This window comes from Mya arenaria, chromosome 2, assembly GCF_026914265.1.
Source record: "Mya arenaria isolate MELC-2E11 chromosome 2, ASM2691426v1".
NCBI lineage: Eukaryota > Metazoa > Mollusca > Bivalvia > Myida > Myidae > Mya > Mya arenaria.
In genome coordinates, this window is record NC_069123.1 from 6,389,364 (window position 1) to 6,400,613 (window position 11,250).

Sequence of the window (11,250 nt, forward strand, 5' to 3'; positions counted from 1 at the left end):
GTGTGATATATTATAAATTCAAAACGCCATTCCCAGTAATTTTTAACTATGATGAAGTCGTTTCAGTGCTAATACACCTTTTTGACTATCTTAGCTCTCAATACTGCTAAAATACTGTTGGTCGTATATCAGCCATGGAAAGATTAAATTTGTAGAAAATAATTGACTGAGAAGCCGGTCAAGTGAAAATATTTTTTCTATGACAACGAGTTTATCCGCTATATCACATCCAGTTGTCTTGGCGATTGAAAACATGCCGCATAATATTATCTAAGAGTTGGGTTACATGCTTCATACATGTATCTTGGTGAAGGAGAACATGCCGTTTAATGTTATCTAAGAGTTGGGTTACATGCTTCATACATGTATATTGGTGAAGGAAAACATGCCGCTTAATTTTATCTAAGAGTTGGGTTACATGCTTCATACAAGTATCTTGGTGAAGGAATACCTGCCGCTTAATGTTATCTAAGAGTTGGGTTACATGCTTTATACATGAATATTGGTGAAGGAGAACATGCCACTTAATGTTATCTTAGAGTTGGGTTACATGCTTCATACATGTATCTTGGTGAAGGAGAACATGCTGCTTAATGTCATCTAAGAGTTGGGTTACATGCTTCATACATGTATCTTGGTGAAGGAGAACATGCCGCTTAATGTTATCTAAGAGTTGGGTTACATGCTTCATACATGTATATTGGTGAAGGAGAACCTCCCGCTTAATGTTATCTAAGAGTTGGGTTACATGCTTCATACATGTATCTTGGTGAAGGAATACCTGCCGCTTAATGTTATCTAAGAGTTGGGTTACTTGCTTCATACATGTATCTTGGTGAAGGAATACCTGCCGCTTAATGTTATCTAAGAGTTGGGTTACATGCTTCATACATGTATCTTGGTGAAGGAGAACATGCCGCTTATTGTTATCTAAGAGTTGGGTTACATGCTTCATACATGTATCTTGGTGAAGGAATACCTGCCGCACACAGTTCTCTTTGAGATGTGTTTCATGTCGCAGACTTTTGCGTTGGAAATGGGTAACATACAGCATACAGTTTTCTTAGAAAATGGGAAACATGCCGCATATAACCGTCTTGGAGAAGGGTGTCGATAGAGAATATTTAAATCGTTAAAGGCATTATGCAAGAAAAGTCATAACTTAACATTGTATAGTGTAATGCTTATGCCATGCAACGTCCCTAGTTGGCTAAAGGCAATAGTTTCGAATTTTATACATTACTGTACGCCATACCAATCATATAGTTAAAGCAGGAAGTGAACATACCCTTTTTTGTTTGAACTTTAGGCCACAACAAATTGATCATTTGTTCGTCGTATTTGCCGCTTTTAACATTCGAAAATCGAAAAAAAATCGTCCGCATGTATAATTTGGCCGAGCGGATTTTTTTTGTTTACTTCTAAATTTCCACTATTTTCTTAATTTCATTTACTAAGAATTTAAACCTTCAACGTCGACTTCGTTTTTTTTTTTGAAGGTATTTTAATGTTTTACACTTTCTTCGCGAGCGAACTTTTTCGTGTCAGGACAAAATCAGGTCCTGATAACCCCAAAACGTCTGATATTTGTTGACAGTCTTTTTTGTCGGGAATATTTTGCAGGACGCGCCGTTATTATTCATTTCCGGTATTTTCAATTTACTTTCTTTCAGTTTCCGTAATGTAAAATACACGTTTTAAGTGAAAATCCGTGTCATAGTCAATGTATTATTTATTATTCGGTAAACAACAGCAGTTTCACAGCGTCAACGGAAATAATTATTTATGTGAGTTTTAAGTAATTAATTGTTTTGTACTCAAACTTTAGTGCAAAATAATAACTAAATCAGATTTTGAGTGCAAAACTACACGACTTACAACCATTGAACATGTTTTCGTGAGTAATTTTTATATTCTAAAACGCATTTCTCAGTATTCATAATTTTTTATACTCATAAGTGTTATAAACAAATAAAAAGTAGGACTTGTAAATGGTTTTGAAACAGTCTGTTTTTACACATACAGTTTTATAATAACATCAGTAAAATCAGAAAGTAAAACCTTTTATAAGTAAAATGACTGTTTTATTTTTCTCAATTCTTTGTTATTATCGCATTTACTTCCTTTTCTCGGTAGTAATAAAGTGGCCTTTTATTAAAGTGCCCTGTTTCTTACGGGCATTGAAGCTATGGAGGCTGTCATGTTATTTTTTTCAAGGCATGGACCAATTAACCATACGTTCGTGGTCAAGGCGAGGTCTTAAAACGGAAACATTTTTAATTCACCACCTGCACTTGATATAATGACCAGTGCCACATTTGCAGATTTGTTTAATACTGCTTCAAACATTAACTCTATTATAATTTACAATTATATTGTCACACAATTCAATCCTGTTCTCTGTGTTATTTGCATTTTCCATCTTCTATCATGTAAAGGTCACTACAATTTTATCAAGTGCTTCAAGGGGTTCAAATTTAGACCTGACCCCATATTTGAAAATGCTTAAATGATGAATTACTCTTACTGGTCTAAAATGTCTTTTTATGATAGTAAGTAAGATTAGAACGGAATTAATACAATAGTTGTCCTTTTTGGTCAATGAAAGTTAATAGTAAAGCACTGGATCTTATTGCCATTTGTTAAATATTGAGACAGATTTTAATTTGATACAACCAAAACGTTTCCATTTATAACTGAGAGCATTTGACATAAGTGTATGATACATTTGGTAAGAAATATTCATTTTTTTTAATATTTTTTTTTTTAATTTTCGCTTTTCGCTCGCTTCTGATTTGCCTTAAAATTTAAAAAAATGTTTTTTTTGCTCGCTCGCTCCGACTGTTTTATTTTTGGCAAAATCTGTAGAACAAATTGTCAATTTGTTGTGGCCTTATAAGCATTAGCTCAAGCAGAAAAACACGAATTTATGATCAGTTCCACGTGTTTGTTCAATACTGTTTCTATTAAATGTTTTGCCTGCAAATACAAAAGACATCGAAGATGCAATAGAAGAAGCTGCCAAAAAGAAAATACAAATTGGTATACCACAAATGCCTTAAATGTCGCTTTCTAGCTTTGTGAAAACCCAAATGAATTATAAAAAGTAGCCGATGGCAGCAATACTTTTGGCTGAATACAATCATAATTGCAAATTAATTTCCCATTTCTCTGATATCTACGATTAACTGAATATTAATTACAGCAGAGATATTAAATCAGTTTCTGCATTTTGTTCTTTTTAATATCTTAAATGCCATAATTAAATGTGTTCATTGGTCTCGCACACTATTGTAAACTATGTTTACAGTAACGTTTGAGAAAGAATACACACATAACATCCCATTTACGCAACATGCAAAACTGCAAACGTACTCAACCATTTACTCTTGGCGCTAAGGTTAAGTCAAGGCAGTTCAAGGACAAGATAACTACAGACTGGACCAATATAATCAAATGATAACTTACGAAAACACGCTTCATATTTTTGACCAACGTATTTATTTTAAAAGAAAAAAAATAATCGTGTATTCTCCTGCGAATTGTAAATGGCAGAGTCGTCGTAAGCACAATTCCGTTTATCACAAGTCATGTTTTTCAATGGACTATTCTAGTTTGTATTGAAGGGTAAACGAATCGATATTGCAAACAAATGTCGACCTTGGTGAAAATGTTTTAATCCTTTGCAAAATACAACTATACGGCATCATTTACAAGCAAAAAACAAGCTATAAGTTCAATGTATTACCTATTGATGTCAATGCTATAAAATGGAAACACATGCATGCTTACGTGTTGTTTTATGTAAAACAAGATGTGATGCTCGAGGGAGGGTCATGAAGGCATCATCTGCAATTTACGTCCAACAATATTTTAACAACAAAATAGGCCAAAAAAGCGATCGAATTACATACGTTCAGCGCAGTTAACGAAACAATCCGGCGTCAATATCCGACGATTAAGCAGACAGACACCTGAGAAATAATTAATATGCTTCATTTAGATCAAAGATCATGAGGAAAAAACAATTTTATGAGTGCAAGCGAATCGGCATCCATTTGTGTTATTCAATTTACTTGCACTTTAATGAAACAAAATACATCACTTTCATGTAACGGATTTCCTGAATATTACGACTCCTTTGGGCAAAACGACAAAACTTTTGTTGATTAAAGAAAACAACGGAAATGCAGAGCAAGAGAGATTAAAGAGAAATAATCTCCACATTGGGAATAACAAACCACGTGATAATCAGTATAAAAAGAGTAAGACTTTAATATTTAAGTCTAAAAAGCTGGTGCTATACTTGCATTTTATAATTGTTTTTGTTATGTGATGTTTCTCATGGTTTCCTCGGAAACTACCATGAACAGATTAATCGACAGAAAAAGAGAGGAATGAGAGTCAGAATGTTGTGAAACAGAGTGAAAAGTTATTTGAAAGAGTAGACATAATCGTTGTAGTTTTAATAAAGACAATATGTAACAAAAATGGATGCTTAATGTAAAATACATATTGGTGACAATGAATATCATTTAAAGAAAAGGCATTTTCTAAACAGTACCTTACTACTTGTCTGGCGGAAGACACTCATAACTGAAAACCTTTGCTGCGAGACCAAAAGATTCAGTGGTTATAACTTTTAGTGATGATAGTAATATTATAACAGCCTTTGCCTTCGTCATTAGATCTAATGTGTGTTGTTCTGGGTTCCTGGCTGCAAAAAGAGAATCAGAAAATAAATACATTCTTCCTATAATCATGGACATCGTTTTACGATTTGGGTCCTGTTTCATCATATTTTGCAAGTAGGACACATTTTAAACAGTATTGTACTAATGTTTCAAATATGCTTTGGTTACCAACTTATGGTTATGATTATTTAAGAAAGAGGTTTATGTTCGCTAATTTGTAATAAGGTACTTAGTGACTTACTATTTTGATAACAATATGACCAGATAACTTAACGTACTAACACCTTAACATTTCAACATTAACTGGCATTAACTAGAAACAAAACATATTTCCATGACATTTATTTTACGAGTAGTCGGTAGCGGTTACTCCGCTTATTTCTATAATCGAATGTTCTAATTTCAATTGTCTTCGATTGTCGCCGATGTATGGTTAAGAGTTAACGAATCGATATTGTAAAAAATGTCGACCTTGGTGACAACGTTTTAATCCCCTGCAAAATGTAACTATATGTCATCATTTACAAGCAAAAAACAAGCGTTTAGTTCAATGTATTATCTAATGTTATGAATCACATGCATCCTTACGTGTTGTGTAAAACAAGATATGCCGCTCGACGGAGGTTCCGACGGGCATCTAGTCATCGTCTGCAATTTGCGTCCATACATATTTTAACATCCAAAACAGGCCAAACAAGCGATCGATTTACTTACGTTCAGCGCAGTAAACTAAACAATCCGACGTGAATATCCGACGATTAAGCAGATCTTTTATTCGTACAAACCTGAGAAATAATTAATATGCTCTCTTTAGATCAACGATATTGAGGACAAAACAGATCTATAAGCCAAAGTGTTGTTACCAACGATGCAAAGTTGATGATCTCGGTCTTAATTCCTGCGACAACATATTATATATATATAAGTGGCACGTTTGCATAAAGATATAATTTTATAACCATTCATTATTTTAATGGGTTTTAGTCAGGCTGAATGGCGCAGGCCGAATTTGCTTTCCTTCTTTTACATCAATTTGTTAACTCCTCTGTCTAGAGGATGCAGTCATAATTCTATGTTCTTACTTCCAGTATTTGTCCAACACATTTTAAGGTCAATGATCCAATGTTTAAGGCGTTGAGAGTATTGCATGCTTTATTTTAGTATGTTAAATAACATGCCATGCATTTTTTTGATGTGAATGCCACTAGTTTCAGAATAATCTCTGACCATCATATATTTTTATATTATTTACGCATTTGTTAGACTTGTGTATTATCCTTTGTGCTTGAATTGTCCAGCAAGTAGTTTGTACTAGATTGAATAGATTGAATTTAAATCCTGCAGATACAAAAATACGTTCATCTGCATTCCATTTGTGTTATTCAATTCATTTGCACTTTAATGAAACAAAATAAATCACTTTCATGTTACAGAATTCCTGAATAATATGAATCCTTTGGGAATACAGATGAAACTTTTGTTGATTAAAGAAAACAATAGAAATGCACAGCAAGAGGGATTAAAGTGAAATATCAAGACATATCAGTCTTTACATTTAGAAAAAACCCACATGATAACAAGTGTAGAACGACTCAGACCTTAAAATTTAAGACTAAATAGCTGGTGCCATATTTACATTATCTTAATAGTTTTTGTATTCTGATATTTCTCATGGTTTCCTTGGAATCTACCATGAACATATTCATAGCCAGAAAAAAGTGTCTGGAATGGAATGAGAGTCATAATGTTGTGAAACAGATTGAAAAGATTAATCATAATCGGTTTAGTTTTAATGAAAATAATATCTAACAAATATGGCAGCCAAAAGTGAAATACATGTCTGTGCCAAAGAAAATCATATTAAGAAAAAGCATTTTCTGAACAGTACCAACTATATGTCTGACGGAAGACACTCATACTTGTAAACCTAATTTCTCTTTGCTGCGAGACCAAAAGATTCAGTGGTTATAAATTTCAGTGAAGGATAATAACATTATAACTGCCTTTGCCTTCACCTTTACATCTAATGTGGGTTGTTCGGGGTTCCTGGCTACAAAAAGATAATCGGAAAATACATGTTTCCTATAATCATGGAATTTGTTTCAAGACTTAGGTCCTGTTTCATCCTTTTTTGTACTTAAGATACATTTTAAACAGTATTGTACTACTGTTGCAAATTTGTTCTGGTTACAAATATGTGCTTATGATTATTGAAAAACAGGTTCATGGTCGCTACACTTTTGTGTTATATTTCTAAATACATTCAAGAGGAGTAATCCAAATGCACCAAGTATATCGCAATTAAAAAAATGCATCACGAATTGTTGGCCAGTAAACATTTCCCTTCTTCATTTAGCTCAAAGTAAAATGTTATTGAGCATGTTCTTTCCTAGTCAATATTCCCCGTCACAGCCAGCGGCCGATTCAGATACGTGAAGTGCTCCGACGATTACGATAATGATGTTGTTTTGCTAAATATTAACCTTTTAAACCATCGAAATGATATACTTCAATACTGAAGATCAAATGACAAAAAGAAAACTAATAATATGTATCATATGTTTCTATTCCTAAACTTTTAATTGATATTTTTCTTGCATGCCCAAGCATTAAAATTATAAAATAATTGACGTTGGAAATGCATTTTTTTGTACATTTCATCAAAACGCGTGTCTAGTTTACTTACGTAATGTTGCATACCATTTAAGTTGAATGTGGGCATCCAATAGTCCCTTTAAAACTGCGATTGATATAGCTTTGTAATTATATCTAAAGCTAAAGAATTAAATTACACTATATTATAAGTCATAATTTTATTTTCATAAACTATATAATCATGAAAAAGAAGTTACATGTTACTGCCTGACTCATCTTGGAAAGTTTGAGTGGGCACGGCCATATTCCCCGGAAATGCCTATTAGTTGTGCAAGACAAATTAACGCTTTAAACTATCCATGCAAAGTTAATGATTCCGACCTTAGTTCCTGCGACAGCATATATACGTGTTACGTTTGCATAACACTCGATGTGTGTGGCGCTTTAATTATGTATAATTGACTTCACGCATGCTGCCTGACTGTTTCCCTTCCGTTGCAATTTTATACATCGTTTTGTTTATTTTCTGCACGTACATTTGCATTGGAAAATCAATTCAACTACTAAATTAATTATGAAGCTCTATTAGGTTTTTTTCTACCTATTTTAGATGGAAACCTAAATGCTAACAATATTTCCAGTATTTCAATATACAGACTGTCAATCTTATTTACTTTTTTAAACCCGGGTGAAATTGGTATTTTTGCTCGATTAATTTTCTTAAAAAACAATCAAAAACAGTAGATACCGCATTGTAACAAGGCCCGGTTTTAAATTATAACTGTGGACTGCAAATTTGTTGCAGTTACAGTCCGTGTTTCATAAACATGTGGTTTTTGTTTCTTAAATAGTACAGAAAATCCACTCAGCGCCCCCACCCCCTCCCCAATCAAATGATGTGATTGAAGGTTTTAAACAAGAAGATACCAACAAAGCATTTTAGTTAAGCCCATCATATTTTGCGCCAACGCGTTTTCTTTTTTAACCGGTTCCCTCACAGTGTGTTACTGATCGTTTAAGGACACTTACCTCGTCCAAATTTGTAATAATTAGTCTAAAATCAATTGTAGTTGAAACTCGAGAGACATTTTTTAAAATGCATGCGTTCGATTGGTTTTGAAATATTATAATTTTCGTTTACAAGGTTATTGAACATTTTTCGAGTTGTCCATGAAGCCCAATTACATATAATTATTGCCATATTCTCGCGTGGTGACAAGATTTTGCTGTTTTTCGTGAAACTCGCTTAAAGGCATCTGAAACAAGTGAAACAAGTATTGCTAATTTCTGGGACTTAATCAGTAATGCTGCAGTTAACAAATATCGCCCTTTAGAATGCTCTATGCACATAAGATAATATTTAGTAGACCTATGTGAAATACTCTACGTATAATGCTTAAACTCTATAGAATGTCCTTAAGGAAGTTCATGATTATTGTTGTTATCAGTATGGAATAGTTCCAGTAGCTACGAGCCCAAATGCCGCCCGTGCTCTAACATAGATAATTTGTTCTAAACAACACTCTATTTGTAACGCCATTTCAGACGTATATCAGACGCTTTTAGTCAAAGTGTTCATTTAAAACTGAGTTTTTCGCATAAATATTACTATTATAATAATATCATTTCCTTTGCGCATGTTTAGGTTGTTTCTAGTAAATGTGAAAGAAATTCAGGAGCACCATTCTCATGTTATACCTTTAACAGTATTTCAGTTGCAATCTAATGCACTTTGGGGTTACAATTTCCCAAATATTATTGATCCTTTATTTAAGGAATGAATTGCGGGCTTGATGTCACAATCGGGGTATGAACGCAATTGGGCTGGTCTAAGTGTGTGGAGTCCGAAGGACTCCGCGCGTACTTTGACCAGCCCAATTGCGTTCATATCCCCGATAATGACATCAACCCCGCAATTCATTCCTTATATTTACACCAATAGTTCATTATTTAATTCAAGAAACGTTAAAAAATACTTCATTTCATTTCGGATTACCTTTCAGTAATCCGTTCTTTCCTATTCTGTAAATAGGACGACCCGACTGTTACCGGAAACATTTTTTTTCAAATGACGTCACAATAACGCGGGAAAAGATCAACCACTTCAAATCACTTTTAAACGTAAAATTAAAACACTTTTGGTAACAAAACGTTTAAAATATAATAACTTAGCACTTTCTAAAATGTTGATTTATATTTTACGAGATCTGATGACACAATACAAACAATAACAAGATCAAAATTGCATGTAAAATGTTATGCGATGAATTGCGATCCAAACATATCCGAAGATGTTGCGTTCATCGATTGATGAACGCAATTGCCGAAAGGCAGTTCATTTAAGGAATGGACGTTGAGGTGTAAATATAAACAAATGAAAGCATGTAGGTTGATCTAATAATTATCAAAATTGCACAAACGCTTCTGATAATGAATGAATAAGATTACAACTTGAAGAATAAAGAACACATGTGTTTATGAGTGCATATGTATATCAGTCAAGAACTTTTAATAGCAAATTGTTCTCTGCATTTAAATTTGTTAATTTGAAGTTAAAGCTTTATATTTGATCGTTTGATACTAACATGCAGTTGTAGAGTCTGGCTAATTGTTTTTAAATATGCGAATCGGAAAATGAATACATTATACAGAAATAACATGAATTTGATTTCTGGCTTTAGGAGATCCCAAAGGAATAGAATGTTTGCTGAAAACTACAATTTGTCTGGCTTCAAACGTCGCTATTGTTAACAATATTTCTCTTTTGACGGAACGCAAAAAGATTTGTGATTGTAAATAACGTTGAAGAAAATAACACAATTACTGCATCAGTCTCATCATTGGGCTTTCAGGTGCTGGCTATAAATAATATCGTGTAATACATTATTGTTACCACTGACCTAGTATTAAAACATAATGTAAAGATAAACAGTTTGGCCCAACTGCTATTACGTCATAAGGTGAACTTAAAATAACAACAGTCGGAAATGCGTACATGTTCAATTTTTTTTTACTTAAAATCAAAACGTTAAAGTTTGGTTCTTTTTATGTAACTACTTTCTACATCAAACGTCAAGCTTGGCGTACTAAGTTGTTTTTTTCAACGTTTTTCTGCTAACAGTACGTAAATCTCAGTAATGTTTTTTAGTCTCAGAATATGAAGATCATGTAGGAATAGTAATTTAAAGAAATAAAAAAAACAGAGTCTACCTGCCAACACTATTTGTAGATGCGTAAATCGAAACAAAATGTTTATATTTTATGCATAATGATTGCTAATATGTACCTTGGATCAACGAAGAAAATCTAAAATCGGTCGAATCTGATACATTTCATGTATTGAAACGTTTCTATCGTGTGTGAATATCCGATTATTTAGTTTGCGTCAGGTAAATGCTAATGCTCAAACAAGATAAATAATTAGTATAAATGTTTACGATCAAAGGCCAGGACAGACAGCGTTAACGTTGAAGATAGCCATGCAAAGCTATTGATCACCATCTTAATCTCTGCAAGTATCATATGTGTAACATTGATCGAAATTAATGACCGCCAATTATTAATGAACTGAACGTAGACTGGATGACTCATTTGCCCCACACTGCTATCTTATATACAGTTGTTACGTTTTCAACGTACTATTCCATCGAGAAAGCAGTTCAATTACTTTGTCAATTACGAGGTTATTTGGGACTGTTTTTTTTAAAAAATAAAGTTATTTGGCTTAGAAGATTTCAATCATTTGAAGATACCAAATTGAATTTGCATGTCCAGCCATCTTGAAAATATATGCTTTACTTTAATAATCAAGCACATCAAACGGAAAGCGACGAATACCACAATATAATACTGGGCATCGGATTTTCAGGCTAGAAAGCACCATTAGTTGTTTTCTTTACAATTGAAAAGAGTCAATGTCTTGTTTAAGAGTGTTGAGATTGATGTGCGATATGATGCTTTG